Here is a 15375-nt window from a genome sequence, read left to right on the forward strand (position 1 = left end):
ATCCATAAGTACCATGAGAATTGCATATAATTCTGCCTTCTGTACAGATGTATATGGACTTTGAACTACTTTACTTACCTCACCAGCTTTATAAACTGCCTTACCTGATTTAGGGATTGGCTTAAAAGTGATAGAATATCTGTTGATGGAAATTTTATACAGCAATTTAAATGATTAGATTTATCCATACCAATGTGGTAGAAATTATATATACATACATATATATATATATATATATATATATATATATATATGAAATATACTGATATATTTATAAGTTAAAAAAGAAGCCACATTGACTGAGTGTGGTGGTGCATGTCTTAAATCCCAACACTGGGTGAACACAAGCAGGAAAGAATGTGCATCTCTGTGAGTTTGAGGCCAGCCTGGTTTACATAGAGAGCTCCATGCCAGCCAGGCTACACAGTGAAACCTGTCTTTCAAACAAAATAAACTAAAACAAAAACAAACAAAGAGAAAAACCAAGGCACACAGAATATTTTGATTTAATTTTTATTCTTGTCTTTTTGTGTGTATATGTGTGTGTCTGTGTATTCATGTCATGTATATGCAGGTGCCCACAGAGGCCAGAAGTGGGTATTGGAAACCCCGGGGTTGAAATTATAGATGCTTGTGAGCCATCTAACATGGGTGATGGGAACCAACTTTGGGTTCTGCGCAAGAGCAGCAAGTGCTCTTAAACACTGAGTGGTCTCTCCAGCCCCTGATCCATTTTTTGCTTTTAAAGAAAAGCAACAAAGCACTTTATTTCTATGTAACCTTAGAAAAATGTCTTGATAATTCTCTTTTCTGTTTGCTTTTTTCATAATATACATTATGTACTTTTCTAAAAGTTGATGCTGCTTTTAACATATACATTCTTCTGAATAATTTATCTTAAAATAACTCAGTTTAATTTCAATTGTGTAATTTTAGTTTCAATAATGTAATTTTGAATTTAACATTTGCAGTTTCATGAATAGTATACAGAAATCTTGTATACCCTTCCCAGACTTACTGATTATTAGACTGTTTGGCATTTATTCCTTGGCTCTTTCTCTATCTTTACATTTTTTCCCTAATGGTTTGTGAGGCAGCTAAAGGCACAATGCTTCCTTTGTTTTCTTTAAGTAAGAAAACATCCTGGACAGCTATTGAATAGCTACAAAATCAGGAAGTTAACAATGATATCACAGCATCTTCTTAGCTACATTATCGCCATTCAAATTTCTCTCATGATCTCAATAATGATGCCATCTATGGTCTGGACCCCCAAATGGTTCCTGTGTTAAGAGATTGGTTCTGATGGTGGTGGTGCTATTTGGAAGTGGTGAGACTTTTGGAGGGAGGGGCTTAGTGGAGAGCCTTTTAGGTCATTAAGAGTGTGTCCCTAAGGGAGATTTGGGGATTATAGACAACCCACTCATTCCCTGGCTGTGAGGTGAGCAGTTTGCTTCACTGTGTCATTTTCCCTCACCCAAATACACTCCATTGTCATCCCTTATCCACATCAGAGGCCTAAAGCATCTAATCCAACTGATGCTAAAATCGAAGCTCTCAAACTAGACCATGGACCAAAATAAAACTCTGCTTTATGTAAATTAATTATTTCAGCTGTCTTGTTATAGGAGTGCAAAGCTGACTAATGCCATTAGTCTTCACAGGATCAAGATTCAATTTAGGACCACACATTGCACTTAAAAAAATCTCCTTAGGCATCTTCAGTTTGGAACAGGAATTTAGTCTTTGTTGTCTTTCATGGTTTTGATGTCCTTGAAGTTCAGCCTAGTTAACTAGAGGAATATGTCTCAATTCGAGGCTGCCTGATGTTTTGTCATGAGTTCATATGTGTTCCATGTATGTTATAGGAATATCACAGATATTGTCTCAGTGCACAGTATCAAAGGCACGTGATGTTGATGTGACCCATTTCTGGTCATATGAACTTGTTTTCATGTGGTTAAGATGGTGGCTGGCCAATTTCTTCACAGAGAGTTCATTAAGTACTCTGTGAAGGCATTTTAATAAGCATTTTCTAAGCCCTGGTAAATGATGACAACTATCCACTAGGATGTTATTAGTGTTTTGTGGGGAAGACTGGAAGGCTCTGTAGACATCTGTTTTCTCAGTGAAGCATCACCCATCAATTTTGCGTCTTCCTTAGCCAATTATTAATATCATTGATGAATAATTATATAATGCAACCCACTCCTTCTAAAATTATCACTTAGCAGTCTAATCTAAGGTGTAGTTTCTACTTATTTAAACCACTGTTGATTGATGGGTTCTTATTTTGTTGAATGGACTATTATCTGTTTTGAACATTATTTCCTTTAGTTCTCAAACTGTCTCAGATTTGGCCAGCAAGAGCCCTTTGATGGACCTCATCAGAAAAAGAAACCAGGAAAAAGTCTCAGTTTCCTGTTACCAGAAATTCTAGACTTATCTTGTTATGTTTCCTGCCATGGCCACTAGAATCAACTATTTCTCCACAAAGTTATAGTAATTTTTTTCTTTTAAAGAGAGTTTCATGTAGTCCAGCCTGACCTCAAACTTGCTACATAGCAAAGACTAGTCTTAAACTCCTTGATTCTCCAGCCTCCATCTCCCAAGTGCTGGGATCACAGAAATATGCTATTGTACCTGGTTTTATGTGGTACTGGAGGTTGAACTCAGGGCTACTTATATGACAAACAACTGAGCTGCATCTTCAGCTGTGTGAAGTAATTTTTAGTTGAAAATCATATTGAGAAACTGAGATTAGGCATTAACAGTGCTGTCTCCAGGGTGTCATTGATCCTAGCCTCTCTCAGGAGGTAATCTACACACCCACACATACAGGCATACTTCACCAGTTTCTATGTCCAAATTATTGATGTCACTGCATCCATGCTAATGCCCCTAATTATATAAACTATTAAAGAATATTGTGCTTTTCTTCATCAGCAGAGGAAGCTGTCCCCCATTGTCAATGCTTTTGATTAATTCTTTTGCACAGAGTCAATCTTACATTCATTATAGCTTCTTCTCAATGCCAGTGTCACTAGCACACTTTGGCCAGTGTAGACCAGGTACAAAGAGATTCACCCCAGCTCTGTGGGTGCTGAGTGGAGAGCTCCACATCCATACCATCTCCAGTGAATCCTGACTACCTCACTGAAGTGGCTTTTAGTCATGGTTAAGTGTGGGGATGCCACAATCACCAGGTCTGGCTTATATATACAACAGCCCTGTCATTTGCTGGTTGTGTGGTCTTAAGCAAATCATTTAATATCTTCCAGTATCTAAAATATCTCTGTTCAAAGAAAGGCAATAACAGGGATAGTGCAGGTTATCTGCCAATTTTTCCTGATTTGAGTATGACTCTTGGTCTCAGAAGAAAGGCTTCTGCTTTTTCCAGTCAAATAGCTGCTGACCGAACCCTGAGTGGTAGCTTTCAGCTGGAGATTGTGAGAGAACTCCAGGGCAGGCATCTCCAAGTGGGAGAGAAGCACCCAGCAGGAGAATACAACCTGCTATAGAGTAATGTAAATCCGGGGCCTCCGCTCTCTCTACTTTCAACCCGATGGTGATGTGGGCTTACCTACTACAGAGAACTAAGTGAGGACCAAGTGAGCTAATGTTCCCCAGTGCATGGAGCTGGAGCTAATTTAATGGATATTTATTAAATAGAGGCTTTCACATGCCTCTCCAAATGCAGTACGTATTCACTGAAGAAAGTGCATAAACCCAGTTAAGCAAAACTAACACCTATTACTGGTAGCCCCATTAGGCAAGAATGACTGCTGTTTACATTTTGAAATAGTTCTTTCCAGACTGATTTCCTTGCGCATCAAGTGTAAACATTATGTGATGGAGTTCCCACTCCTTTCTGTGCAAAGAGAGGCCCAGATTCCTCATGAAGCTTCTTCCCTGCCTCTCCTGGGCCTTTGGCTGGCTGGCTCACTGCTACAATATCCCCCCAAAGCCTCTTGTGACAGCAGAGCTTGTGTGGGTGCTGTGTGATGTTCCTGGTGGGTTCTTCTGTCTGTGGCATCTTCCTCCCATGGGACCAGTCATCCCATCCAGGTGGAGAAGGCCAGGGAGCTTGTTTCCTCATTCAGTGGAGTTTCCTGTGGAAGCTGGCTGGAGTCCAGATCCCAGAGGAAATGGCAGTATAAGCTTTTTCTATTCAAGGGAGCGATTCATTGAAGTTTCTTTGTCAGACATGGATCTTAAATAGACTGACAGGGTGTGTGTGCGCATGTGCATGCACCTCTGTGTGTGTGTATGTACATGCATCCTCTGTATGTGTGTGCATGCATCTGTGTGTGCATGTGCATGCATCTCTGTGTGTATGTGTGCATGTGCATGCATCTGTGTGAGAGCATGTGCATGCATCCCTCTGTGTGTGCATGTGCATGCATCCCTCTGTGTGTGCATGCATCCCTCTGTGTGTGCATGTGCATGCATCTGTGTGTGCATGTGCATGCATCTCTCTGTGTATGTGTGCATGTGCATGCATCTGTGTGTGCATGTGCATGCATCCCTCTGTGTGTGTTTGCATGCATCTGTGTGTGCATGTGCATGCATCTCTGTGTGTATGTGTGCATGTTCATGCATCTGTGTGAGAGCATGTGCTTGCATCCCTCTGTGTGTGCATGTGCATGCATCCCTCTGTGTGTGCATGTGCATGCATCCCTGTGTGTGCATGTGCATGCATCCCTCTGTGTGTGCATGTGCATGCAGCTGTGTGCACACATGTGCATGCATCTCTGTGTGTGCATGTGTGTGCACCTCTGTGTGTGTACATGCATCTGTGTGTGTTCATGTGCATGCATCTGTGTGTGTACATGCATCTGTGTGTGTGCATGTGCATGCATCTGTGTGTGTGCATGTGCATGCACCTCTGTGTGTATGTGTGCATGTGCATGCATCTCTCTGTGTGTGCATGTGCATGCATCCCTCTGTGTGTGCATGTGCATGCATCTGTGTGTGTTTCTCTCTCTCTCTCTCTCTCTCTCTTCTCTCTCTCTCTCTCTCTGTGTGTGTGTGTGTGTGTGTGTGTGTGTGTGTGTGTGTGTGTGCGCTCTAAGCAGGAGACCACTGCACTAGAATCCATAGACAGACCAATTCATGGGCTTTCCAAATCTCCTGACTTCTTTTGTTTACTTTGACACTGGACCATGGGTCAGTTGGTGAGTAGAGAAAAGAATATGTAAAGTAGCTGTCCTGTCTCAGAATTTTCACTCTACCACCTGGAAAAAATACTAGCCCAAGGTCAAGTTTACTTAGAATCTCTTAGAAGATTTACTTTAAAGATCTGTGTATGTTCCCATCATGTATATCTATCAAAAATCACTGGATCAGCCAGGCAAGGTGACATGTGATTGTAATGATAGCACTTGGGAGCAGGAGGCAGGAGAATCATGAATTTGAGATCAGCTTGGGTTGTATAATAAAACACATCTAAAAAATGGACATGACAAGTCACTTCACCAGGAGTGAGACTCTGTTCTGGAACAGTTTAAATTTTCATCCATTCAGAAATCATATTAGTGTGTGGTAAATATGCTGCCCAAATTTTGTTATTTGCTGTTTGCTAATGCTTCAAAATTTTCACTTGAAATATTTGAGACCCCTATCCAGAAAATTTAATTCATCAAGATGAAAGTGTCAGTCATTCCCTAAGTGTCAGAAAACATCATGGGGTAGAAAGAATATAGGGGCTGGAGTGAGTGGGGGTGTGGTGTAGAATGCCAACATCTAGGACAAACATGGCCACTACAGTCTCCAAAAAGTGTCCGACCAAAGCACAGCCCTTGGGATTTTGCTCTGAATATGTTGCTGTGTATCAGTTGATACCAACTCAGTGCTAATACCTGGATGGCAGCAAGTACAAGAGGAGCACACAAGGGAGATGGTGGAAGTGGCCCAGGAAACAACACCAAGCATGTTGATCTCATCATTCAGCTGGCATTTGGAGGTAGGGAATCCAACAACCCATCCATTTCATGTCCTTACTTCCATTCTCACTATCATTAGCAATATTAAAACCATGGCAACTCCCCTTCTAGCTTTATCCTTGTACTCCCCTACTAAATAATTGTAGAATATACATTTGGTCTGTACTCTGACATCCAAGCAGCTTACATGGCTGGAGGAAAGCTTACAACCATGAGAACTGTCTCACACCATCCGTGTGGCTTGACAGGAAGCCTTCAGTGAGTCTGCTAGTCCTTCTGTGTTTTCTAAGTAAATTAACTCTTCTATGTTCAGAGAAGACTGTGTCCCATCTTCTTCTCTTTCCAAGAAGTTCACCAGAAGACTATGCCCCATCTTCTGCTCTTTCCTGGAAGCTCAATAGCTCTTAATTGGTCCTCATCATTGATGGGGGTTAGCTGATGACCTTGACTCCAATAAAAAAAAAAACAGAAGTCATCATAAGAAGACAACCTTGATGTCTCACTCCCCAAATCTGCCAGTGTTGGACAAGTGAATAAGTGTATTCACCTTCTATTACAAAAGGTGAACAGGATGTGACCGCTTTTCATTGTCTCTACAATCCATCTTATTTTTTTTCCCCACAACCTGGGTTTCCTTTATTCTTTTGATTCTTCCCATAAACATTTGAATATGGTGTATTTTCCTTACATATAAATAAAAAGAAAACAAAATCTAAGACAGACTCTCCAGTTTGCCATGATCCCATGTCTACTTCACAGCAAAGTATCTTGAGTTCTTTCTATTCTTCAGGTTCCCATACTTTGAGTTAATTCTGCCTTATCTAAATATATGTGCCTATATATGACATAGAATATAGATGATAAATAGATATTTTTTTTGATTTTTCAAGACAGGGTTTCTCTGTGGCTTTGGAGGCTGTCCTGAAACTAGCTCTTGTAGACCAGGCTGGTCTCGAACTCACAGAGATCCGCCTGCTTCTGCCTCCCAAGTGCTGGGATTAAAGGCGTGTGACACAATAAGAAGCATCATATATATATATATATATATATATATATATATATGTCTCAATAAGAAGCCATCACATATATATATATGTATCAATAAGAAGATATCAATATCTATATATATATATATATATATATATATATATATATATAGTGTATGTGTGTCCGTGTGTCCGTGTGTCCATGTCCGTGTGAGTGTGTGTGTGTGTGTGTGTGTGTGTGTGTGTGTGTGTGTGTGTGTTTGGCAAGCTCAGATTGATTCCCACTTGTTGTCTAACAATTCTTACTTGACACGGAAGGGTTTTTTATGATGATTATTATTATGCTAATTTTAGAAATTTTGGAGTGTTCTCTTGTTGAAGTCTGAGATTTGGTGAATCCTATATAAATGACTGGAGAAAATCTGGAGAACCCAGTACCTCAGAGAGAAGAAGTCAGGGATTTACCCAATTCTAAGCTTCCGTGTCCACTTGAACCAGATATTTGGACTGGGCACTCTTTATTCATACAATGTTGGGCTCAGCCTTCACAATATCTTCTAGTCTTTAAGCTCCTTATTCCTCCAGTGCTTCCCAAGAGCCTTCAGGATGAAGCTTACCTCTTCAGCATGGCTGAGAAGGACCACTTTCACCCTCCCTGTGGCTTACATCCAGGAGTGTTACCTCTTGCCTCTACCTCTTAGCCATATGAAGGGCTGGCCTCTCCCAAGGGAACTTTGCTTTCTTTGGCTTCTAGATCTCACTGTGTACTTCCACTTCTACCCAGAATGTTTCTTTCCCATCCACTTGTGTCCCTCTGTTTCTGTATAATTCATTCCTACTTACATTTTAGGACTCAGTATGGATGTTGCCTACTTTAGGAAGCTAAATGCTTCAGGAGATATAGAAAAGGTTTCTCCTGTGTGATCAGTGAAGCCCCATACATTACCTAGCACAAAGCCATTGCTGCATTCCATTAGGTAATCTAACAGATCCCCTATTTGGCTGAAACTATTTTATCTTGCATTGAATGCTGTACTACCATGACCAATATAAATGATATTAAGTTGGTACACTAAACTTCCCAATGCACAGAGGGGAACACCTACTTTTAGGAAGATGGTGAAGAAGGGGTTTGGAAGTCAGTGAATGGGAACCTAATAGGTACAGACAGCATCCTCTCATGGCTTGTTAGCCTCTGACTACTTGAGTCCTGAAGACACCAGAGTATGCTCCGGTTATAACTAATTCAGATAAGAGAAGAGAAATACACACACACACACACTCACACACACACACACACACACACACACACACACACACAGAGAGAGAGAGAGAGAGAGAGAGAGAGAGAGAGAGAGAGAGAGAGAGAGCAGACAGACAGACAGACAGACAGAGACAGGTAGACAGACAGACAGACAGAGACAGGTAGACAAAGAGACAGAGACAGACAGGGAGATGGAGACACACAGAGAGACAAGAGTGAAAGAAACACAGACAGACAGACAGACAGACAGACACACACACACACACACACAGAGAGAGAGAGAGAGAGAGAGAGAGAGAGAGAGAGAGAGAGAGAGAGAAACAGAGAGAGACAGAAACAGACAGACACACATACAAACAGGCACAGACAGACACAAATGGGGGTCTCTGTCTCGGTTCTTAGCTCAGCTGTTGAAGGTGATAAGAATGTGGTTTTAGTGAGACTGACTGATTGGTTGTAATGTGTTCCAAGGGGAATTGGAATCCCCCAAAGCCTTCACAGAGCAGAAGCTCATGGGACCACCAAGAACTGTCCCTTATGAGTTATCCTTCAATGTTCTGGCACAGAGCATGAGCTGTTGGTCATTCTGAATCACTTTTTAAACAACTGATAATATATACATTGATATTCCACAACTTACTCTCCCCCACCATGAACCAGCAATTGAGGGTTGTGATCAAAATGAAATAATTTTGTTGTGTTAATAAAACGTTATAACTCACTGACTCCAGAGAAGCTTTTAGACTTGTCTGTTAGTAGACATAGCTTTAGATTTTTGCTTCCCTTCTGAAGAAATAGAAACCAGAGAGAAACACGGTTTGCTCAAGGACATTTTGACATTTGGTAACAGAACTGACCTCTGACTTTGAGCCCACTGCATGTGTGAACACGTCGCCACATCTCCAAACACAGGAAACAGTGCACATATGCCTATCCAGCCAGCAGATGGCAATCTATCAAGCAGTCTATCTGCTCTCCCAGGCTTACAGTTTCTTACTCTAAGGAGTAGGTGAAGTCTTGAGTTGTGTTTCATGTTTCTACAAGTTGTCTCATCTCATCAGATAAAGGGTAGGGAAAGCTTCTTGTTATCAAAGAAGTACTTTAAAGTTTTCATTTTCTGACTCACTGTGAACGAATATAAAAAAATTGTTCTAGCAAGGAGGACCCTAAGAGAGACATACATGGTCCACTGGAGAAGGGAAAAGGGACAAGATCTACTGAGCAAATTGGGAGCATGGGAAGAGGGGGGGAGGGAGCTAGGAGAATGAGAAGGGGAGAAGAGGAGGGGTGAGGAAGACACAATCGAGCAGAAAGGTTGAGTCGGGGGAAGAATTGAAGAAAACAAGAATGGAGATACCATAATAGAGGGAGACATTTTAGGTTTACAGAGAAATCAGGCACTAGGGAAATGTCTGGAGATCTACAAAGATGACACCAGCTAACAATCTAAGCAACAAAGGAGAGGCTACCTTAAATGCCCTCCCCTGATAATGAGATTGATGACTGTTTATATCCCATCCTATAGCCTTCATCCAGCAGCTGGTGGAAGTAGAAGCAGACACCCACAACTAATCACTGAACTGAACTGGAATCCAGTTGCAGAGAAGGACGAGTGATGAGCAAAAGGGTCCAGACCAGGCTGGTGAAACCCACAGAAACAGTTGACCTGAACATCGGGACTCTTGGTCCCCAGACTGACAGCTGGGATACCAGCATGGGACTGATCCAGACCCCAGGAACATGGGTTTCAGTGAGGAAACCTCGGGAAATCTACAGGATCTCCTGTAGTAGTTCAGTACTTATTCCTAGCATAGGTGTAGACTTTGGGAGCCCATTCTACATAGAGGGATACTTCTTGAGCCAAGACACACGGGGGTGTGCCTAGGTCCTATCCCAAAGAATACGATAGACTCTGATGACACCCTATGAAAGGCCTCACCATCCAAGGGGAGCAGAAAGGATATGTGATAGGCAGGGTTTTAGTTGGGGGGTTTTAGTAGGGGAGGAGGGGAGGGAGAGGGAACTGGGATTGACATGTAAAACAATCTTGTTTCTAATTTAAAAAAAAACCAAAAAGAAACACACATAAAGGAAAAAAATTTGTTCTATCTTAGTTGCTGAAAGTGTTTGTTTTCTTTGCCCAGCCTTTTTTTTTTTTCAGTGCCACCATTGGGAACTAAACTGAGGACCTCGTGCATCTGGTCAAACACTCTGTCACTGAGCCGCATCCCCAAGTGTCGTTGCTGAATATCTGTAATGCATCACCAGTCAGTGTCTTGCATAAATGAATGAAAAGTCTAACTTGCTCTTAGAAGCAAAGCACTCTGTAAGGGTCACATCAATACCCACTTTCTTGAAACATATGGCATATGGGAAAACCAAACCTGAGAGATTATATGGTTTCAAATTCTTAAAACTGCATAATTAAAAAATGCTGCTGTCTAAAGTGGAATACCAAGATCATCAGACAATTATTAGTTTCATTATTCATTTTTCTATGTGACAGAAATTAAAATTCACCATGTTGCCATAATTCTGGCAGTCATATCTGCTCTTTGCCCCTCTGGTGCAGTTCTCTCTGCTTCTTGCCCCACGGTGCATCCCAGGAAGCTGACCTTTGTGAACTCTACCTACTGGACTCCTTCCATCTGGTTTCTTGTTTGGCTTGAGCCATGAGGGGCAGCAGCAGATCAGTCAGCAGCCTGCTTCCAGTTCTAGTTCTGTCTGTCTGTCTGTCTGTCTGTCTGTCTGTCTGTCTGTCTATCTGTGTGTTTGTGCATGTGTGCATAGGTGTGTGCCATGGCATGTGCCTGGAGGTGAGAAAACAGCTTCTGCCTTGTTTGAGACAGGGTGTCTTCTTCAATGCTGGCACACCAAGTTAGATGGCCTGAGAGCTTCTGGGGCTTCTGTCTCCACCCCCATCCCATCATGCTGTGGGATCTTTAGGCGTACAGATGCACACCCTTGCATCTAGACTTTCCTGGGTTCTGCAGGTTTAAGCTCAGGCCCTCATACATGCAGCAAATGCCTTACCCACTGAGCCATCTCCCTCACCCTGAGTTCCAGCTTTGTGTGGCTGGGTTCAAGCTCCCCTCCCTGTGCTCAGACCCATGGATAGGAATGCTTTGCCTACTGGTTTTGGTTCCCTTATTCTGCATGTATTTCTGTATACTTCTTCACTATGCTTTCTCTAGTTTTCTTTTTTTAAAGTTATATTCATGCATATGTGTCTGTATTTGGGTATGTGTATGTGAGCACAGGTGTATGCAGGGGCCGGAGAGGGTGTTGGATCCCCTGAAGCTGGAGTTACAGCCTGGCCTGAGCCTGCTGGTATCTGAACTCAGGTTGGATGTAAAAGCAAAAATACTTTTAGCCACCGAGTCATCTCTTCTTGCCCATTATATTATCTTTAATACAAACTTTCAGTGTATCATTAATTGCCTGATGCCAAAATACATGGCCAGTGTTTATAGCAGATGACCCGTTCCTGAGCAGAATTAAAAACCATTATTTTGAAGTAATTCTCTAATCACATGGCTATCTAATATTGATATTTTCCACCCCAATCTCCATTTTTTATAAAAATATTTGTTTCTCTTCCCCATGTATTTATTTACATTATATGTATGGTCTATTAGGATTGTTTGGATGACAATTCAATTTTGTTATTATTATTCTATTTTCTTATTTTGTTTTGGAATGGCCATGGTAGGACCTTTCACATTGGCTCTTAGCAAGCCGCGACTCCCCTGTGTTCACATTCTCCGGTGCTGCTTCGTTTTCTGTCATTCTAAAATGATTCTAAGTTCATCTTGAATTTCTTTTTGTCCTGAAGAAATTGATTTCATCTCATTGGAGGAAAGTACTTAGAAGCCAAGGTATGAAAGTTAGGCATGCTCATCATTGCCAGATGTGACTGCTTAAAGGTTTTCTCAGTGGTGTAATTAAGAAGTATATGGATGGGGCTGGAGAGATGGCTCATTGATTATGGCAGCTCATAACTGTAATCTAGCTCAAAGTGATTTGAAACCCTCGTACAGACATAAAAGCAGGCATAACACTGATGCACATAAAATAAAAATTAAAAAAATCATTAAGATAAGTATATGGACAGATGCATACATTTACACACATATACACATCGGTTTAAATATATATGTATCTATATACATATAAATTATATAGGTATATGTTTATGCATGTCTGAAGGTAGCCGAAGACACCATACTTTGAGGAACAATGTTAATATCTATTAAAATATTAAAGGTGAAAGTATCTTAAGGAACAAGTAAGATTGTTATATACAGATAAAATGGAGCCAATACAGAGAGAAAATATAATCATCAAGAACATACATTCAAAGTATACAAAGAAATAGAGAGTGTAAATAGATAAGTATATGTCGGCGGGTGGTGGTGGCGTGCCTCTTTAATCCCAGCACTTGGGAAGCAGAAGCAGTGGATCTCTGTGAGTTGTGGGGAGAGGGAATCAAATATATCACTTTAAAGCCAGAACCTTACACCTCTTGTCCCCATAGGTTCACGGGCATCTTATAATGAGGAATACACTCATTTTATTTTCAAAAGTGCACATCTTTTATCTCAGAGAAACAAAACTCGGAACCAGTTAACTAAAGAACAAAAAATAATGAAGATATACACAATCAAAGGTGAGTTATTTGACTAGAGGAATGAAATGGAAAAGAGATGGATAAAACCAAGAGTAGAACAGGATGAGGGACTAGGGAGATGGTTTAGTGATTAAGCCCTTGCTGAACAAGCTTAAGAACAATAGCTGTATTCCCAGAACGCAAGTAAAAGCTGGGTGGGGATGTCTGGTGGCCAGCCTGTAATCCCAGTTTTGTAATGTGGAACCAATCGACAGAGAAAGCATATTAATGAGACTGACCATATCAGTGAACTCTGGTTTGATGGAGAGATTCTGCCTCAATGAAGAAGGGAGAAGAGAAATTAAGGAGGGTTTGGGACTCCATATGCATGCATGTGCACAAATGCATGCTCACCCCCACCCCACACTTGTACCCACAAGTATACACATATGCACTAAACACAGATGTGAAGATAGGGAAAAAAGGATGAAAATAAGCAAAATAAGCTATGGTGATAAAGGGCCATGGAAAGCTGTGCTGGCTGAGGCCAGGGGAGGTTGGATGCTTGTTAAAGGTATGAGCTAATGGGTTGTTCCTCCATGGGGGGTTGATGACATTTTAATGCTATTTCTAACAACACAATCTGAAAATCTGATTTTCTGGCTTTCTTAGAGACTCTGTGAGCTACTAACATCTTTTTATTTTAAGCAGGTTTATGAAAGTATAACATATATAATGCACCATATATATATATATTTCTGTGCATTTTTGCAAATGAATATATAACATTTGCATCAGCCCTAAAATTTCCTTGTGCTTTTCTGCAAACTTCTTCAGTCTTCTACATCCCTTCCTCAGTCCTGAGCAGCAACTGATATTAAATTTGTCTCTTTAGGATCCAGGACTAAAAATTTTACAGTTTTTAACAAACTCCACTTGTTTCTGATGGTAATGTCAATGCTATGCATCCCAGGCCATTTTATTTTCTTAGGTACACAGTCAGACATTTCCCCAGCTTCTCTGTAGTGGTTTTGGGGGATGTGTATTTACGTTCTACACAATCCAGAGTGGAAGTGATGTAAGGCACATGTAAACTTAGTCTTTGATGAATCCTAGGTGACCCTCCAGTCCTGTCTTCTACTTTGGGCACCATGGTAGGCATGTATCAGTTAGTAATTTTAAAAGATGAAGCAAACCTGTGTTATTGCATCCTTCCTTGGAACAGATGCATTTGGAACAATCACAGTGAATTGGGGCATAAAAAACAAGCAAGCCTTAGAGGGAGAGAGAGACAGAGACAGAGTGCGTATGTGTGTGTTTGCATGGATACATTTATATGGGTACATTTATCTGTGTATGTGTATTGTGCAAGAGGCCAGAGTCCAACTCTAAATATCTTACTATATTTTATTTTTTAGGACCAGGGCTCTCACTGAACCTTGAGCTTGTTATGGCTTGTTATGGCTAGACTGCTGACTATTAAGCTCCCTGGGATTTTCTTGTGTTCACACTCTTAGTACTAAGGTGACAGGCACACACTACTACATTCTGCTTTTATGAAGTGCTTGGTGATCCAAACTCAGGTTTTCATGCCAACACAAGTGCTTGATTCTAATAGCACCGAGCTATCTTTCCAGCCCCAAATAAACCTCTTTGAGTAAAGCTATTGAGCTTTATCACTGTGTGTGTGTGTGTGTGTGTGAGAGAGAGAGAGAGAGAGAGAGAGAGAGAGAGAGAGAGAGAGAGAGAGAGAGAGAGAGAGAGAGAGACAGAGAGAGAGAGACAGAGAGAGACAGAGAGAGACAGACAGAGAGACAGAGAGAGAGAGACAGAGAGAGACAGAGAGAGACAGACAGAGAGACAGAGAGACAGAGAGACAGAGAGACAGAGAGGCAGAGACAGAGACAAAGAGTCAGACAGGCAGACATACAGACAGACAGAGACTAGATAGAGACAGAGAGACATATTTCAATATAGAAACTTGAGGGCATACAAACACTCTGACTATTGCAGGGGCTAACTGCTCTTTTAGCAAAATTTCAAACAATTCACCTTCCTGGCACCTAGATTATTTATCGACTTTGAGTTTTAAACCCCCTGAAGGGCTTTGGGATTAGTCTTTGGGATTCAGTGCCAGGCCTCTCACCCTGGTTTTGTTTGGTTTTGCTATCTGCAGTGAAGTATCAACCAGTTAATCAGTTTCCTTTTAGGTCAATTCTTTTGTTGTCTTTTCTTCTAATTATCTTTGTCCTTAAGGAATTAAATGCTATGAAATATTCTCCTGCAATTTCAGTAAAAGTCTTTAACTGTTATCAGTTACTTTACTCATTTAGAACTTGTTCTCAAAATCACTCTATTTTTCTTTAAAACTTGTTTTTAAAAATTATTTAACAATGATACCATAAGTGGTGCTTAATTATAATTGCTTTTAAAAATTAATATACTCTTGAGGGCTTTTCATGTGGGTCAGACTTGACTAAGATTCTTCATTCCCTTATCAACACCCAGTGTGTACCATGTGTAGTTGGTATATCTGCCCACAGGAGGATGAAGACTACAGACACAGTCAGT

This window comes from Cricetulus griseus, chromosome 3 (genome assembly GCF_003668045.3).
Source record: "Cricetulus griseus strain 17A/GY chromosome 3, alternate assembly CriGri-PICRH-1.0, whole genome shotgun sequence".
In the NCBI taxonomy this organism is placed as follows: Eukaryota; Metazoa; Chordata; class Mammalia; order Rodentia; family Cricetidae; genus Cricetulus; species Cricetulus griseus.